The 4,261-nt window shown below is 25.1% G+C and overlaps 1 non-coding gene across 1 annotated transcript in view; it reads right to left on the reverse strand.

Moving 5' to 3' along the window:
- The window catches only part of LOC128924084 (small subunit ribosomal RNA), a 1,990-nt gene extending 1,463 nt beyond the window's left edge, over positions 1-527 (reverse strand). The window contains exon 1 of the ribosomal RNA XR_008472777.1: positions 1-527. This exon is cut by the window's left edge and continues 1,463 nt beyond it. This is a non-coding gene — a ribosomal RNA (small subunit ribosomal RNA).
- Between the last annotated feature and the right edge of the window lie 3,734 nt (positions 528-4,261).

Below are 4,261 nucleotides of genomic sequence, written 5' to 3' on the forward strand. Positions count from 1 at the left end.
GTACTCATTCCAATTACAGGGCCTCGGATATGAGTCCTGTATTGTTATTTTTCGTCACTACCTCCCCGAACTGGGAGTGGGTAATTTACGCGCCTGCTGCCTTCCTTAGATGTGGTAGCCGTTTCTCAGGCTCCCTCTCCGGAATCGAACCCTGATTCCCCGTTACCCGTTGCAACCATGGTAGTCCTAGATACTACCATCAAAAGTTGATAGGGCAGACATTTGAAAGATCTGTCGTCGGTACGAGACCATACGATCTGCAAGTTATCTAGAGTTCAACCAATATAACGATCTTACGATCGCTTGGTTTTAGCCTAATAAAAGCACACGTTCCAAAAGGTCCGTGTTTATTTTGCATGTATTAGCTCTAGAATTACCACAGTTATCCAAGTAACTGTTAACGATCTATGGAACCATAACTGATATAATGAGCCTTTTGCGGTTTCACTTTTAATTTGTTTGTACTTAGACATGCATGGCTTAATCTTTGAGACAAGCATATAACTACTGGCAGGATCAACCAGAATAATATTTTTTATTCATTTATATAATATTTTTTATACTATATAAATTTTTATAATGATATTTTCAATATTTGAAAATTAAGTACACGACATATACACAATGCAAAGGAGAACGAAATCGCGACAATAAATAATTATGAAATTTCTTCTACTATGGTCGGATTAAATAATTTACTTCATGTCATTTAAATTTCATATTATTGTATTATTTATTGCGGTCTTATTCGGACTTTGAGACTGTGTATCTTATCGTGAGAAAGAATTTTCGTTCTCTATACATATATAATATAATTATTAATGTAAGGACGATGTTTCTTCTTGTATTTGTTAAACTTTCAAATAATATCATTTTTTATACATTTTACTTTATTTCAATGCATATAGTGTATATATCTTTTTTTAAGAGTATATACGTTTTTCTTTTGATTTGAAATTAATAATTTCAATTCAATTATTTTTCATTTTATTTCATATATGATATGAAAGTATTCGAGCGTAATAATATAAATATTTAACTTTATTGAATTTTATTCTTTACCCACATATATTTTATGTGAATAGAAGAACAAACCCCAAAAAAAGTTAAATTAAAAAAAAAACGACTACATTATGTTAGGTATAGAAGAATAATCTCAATTAATAACATTTCATTATTAACAAAATTATTTCTATTTAAACCAACTGTAGCAAACCAGGAATAAATTTTTTTGCTCTCATTTATATATTACACTTAAATACTTTTATAAATATATGAAAATAATTTTCATATAAGTACTAAGTATGCAATTTCATACAAGTATTAAAATTTTCATACAAGTACTAATGTTGAAGTTTCATACAACATATATGTTTTCTGCCACGTACACCTCACCAACCGGAAATCGTATGGAGAAAATCTTTTTAACCATATAAAAGTTTTAAATTCATATATATACAAGTAATTTATATCATTTTCTATGAGCATTATGCTTATAAGAAATATTACAACATCAAAAATAGCTTAACATTTATTTTTTTTTTTAAATTTTTTGTACTTATATGAAAATTATTTAGTTGTATGAATTCATACACTTAGTACTTATATGAAAATTAGTATCTATATGAAAATTAATTAGTATTTATATGAAATTTATTAAGTATCTATATGAAAATTATTTAGTATTTATATGAAAATTATTTACTTGTATGAATTCATAAACTTAGTATCTATATGAAAATTATTTAGTATTTATATGAAAATTTTTTACTTGTATGAATTCATAAACTTAGTATCTATATGAAAATTATTTAGTATTTATATGAAAATTTTTAACTTGTATGAATTCATTAACTTAGTATCTATATGAAAATTATTTAGTATTTATATGAAAATTTTTAACTTGTATGAATTCATTAACTTAGTATCTATATGAAAATTATTTAGTATTTATATGAAAATTATTTACTTGTATGAATTCATAAACTTAGTATCTATATGAAAATTATTTAGTATTTATATGAAAATTTTTAACTTGTATGAATTCATTAACTTAGTATCTATATGAAAATTATTTAGTATTTATATGAAAATTTTTAACTTGTATGAATTCATTAACTTAGTATCTATATGAAAATTATTTAGTATTTATATGAAAATTTTTAACTTGTATGAATTCATTAACTTAGTATCTATATGAAAATTATTTAGTATTTATATGAAAATTATTTACTTGTATGAATTCATAAACTTAGTATCTATATGAAAATTATTTAGTATTTATATGAAAATTTTTTACTTGTATGAATTCATAAACTTAGTATCTATATGAAAATTATTTAGTATTTATATGAAAATTTTTAACTTGTATGAATTCATAAACTTAGTATCTATATGAAAATTATTTAGTATTTATATGAAAATTTTTTACTTGTATGAATTCATAAACTTAGTATCTATATGAAAATTATTTAGTATTTATATGAACATTTTTTACTTGTATGAATTCATAAACTTAGTATCTATATGAAAATTATTTAGTATTTATATGAAAATTTTTAACTTGTATGAATTCATTAACTTAGTATCTATATGAAAATTATTTAGTATTTATATGAAAATTTTTTACTTGTATGAATTCATAAACTTAGTATCTATATGAAAATTATTTAGTATTTATATGAAAATTTTTAACTTGTATGAATTCATTAACTTAGTATCTATATGAAAATTAATTAGTATTTATATGAAATTTATTAAGTATCTATATGAAAATTATTTAGTATTTATATGAAAATTATTTACTTGTATGAATTCATAAACTTAGTATCTATATGAAAATTATTTAGTATTTATATGAAAATTTTTTACTTGTATGAATTCATAAACTTAGTATCTATATGAAAATTATTTAGTATTTATATGAAAATTTTTAACTTGTATGAATTCATTAACTTAGTATCTATATGAAAATTATTTAGTATTTATATGAAAATTTTTAACTTGTATGAATTCATTAACTTAGTATCTATATGAAAATTATTTAGTATTTATATGAAAATTATTTACTTGTATGAATTCATAAACTTAGTATCTATATGAAAATTATTTAGTATTTATATGAAATTTTTTTACTTGTATGAACGTGGTTTCGGCGTTTTGGCTCTTTATATGGGGTTTCGGCTCTTCGCAAATAGGGACAGTAGGAATCTCCTGAATTCCTTTTTGCGCGTCACTAATAAGATGACGATGCATTTGGCTACGTAAATAAAATCATTTTTATGCCCGCCGTTTAACCAAACTTAGTTTTTTTTATATGCAAATATACGTGGTTTCGGCGTTTTGGCTCTTTATATGTGGTTTCGGCTCTTCGCAAATAGGGACAGTAGGAATCTCCTGAATTCCTTTTTGCGCGTCACTAATAAGATGACGATGCATTTGGCTACGTAAATAAAATCATTTTTATGCCCGCCGTTTAACCAAATTTAGTTTTTTTTATATGCAAATATACGTTTTTTCGGCCTTTTGGCTCTTTATATGTGGTTTCGGCTCTTCGCAAATAGGGACAGTAGGAATCTCCTGAATTCCTTTTTGCGCGTCACTAATAAGATGACGATGCATTTGGCTACGTAAATAAAATCATTTTTATGCCCGCCGTTTAACCAAATTTAGTTTTTTTTATATGCAAATATACGTTTTTTCGGCGTTTTGGCTCTTTATATGTGGTTTCGGCTCTTCGCAAATAGGGACAGTAGGAATCTCCTGAATTCCTTTTTGCGCGTCACTAATAAGATGACGATGCATTTGGCTACGTAAATAAAATCATTTTTATGCCCGCCGTTTAACCAAATTTAGTTTTTTTTATATGCAAATATACGTTTTTTCGGCCTTTTGGCTCTTTATATGTGGTTTCGGCTCTTCGCAAATAGGGACAGTAGGAATCTCCTGAATTCCTTTTTGCGCGTCACTAATAAGATGACGATGCATTTGGCTACGTAAATAAAATCATTTTTATGCCCGCCGTTTAACCAAACTTAGTTTTTATATTATACAATATACCATTATATTAATTTTTGTATATTTCAATTGCTTTTCAGTATATTGTAAAAGTCGTTTGATAACTTTGCGTTCAAAGCTGTATCTTTATGTTAAGGTTCTCTCTAACAACTATTCAATATACCATTATATATTCATTTTTGTATATTTCAATTGTTTTTCAGTATATTGTAATAGTCGTTTGATAACAATCTATATAACACTA

The sequence above is a fragment of the Zeugodacus cucurbitae genome, unplaced genomic scaffold (genome assembly GCF_028554725.1).
Source record: "Zeugodacus cucurbitae isolate PBARC_wt_2022May unplaced genomic scaffold, idZeuCucr1.2 ctg00000274.1, whole genome shotgun sequence".
NCBI lineage: Eukaryota > Metazoa > Arthropoda > Insecta > Diptera > Tephritidae > Zeugodacus > Zeugodacus cucurbitae.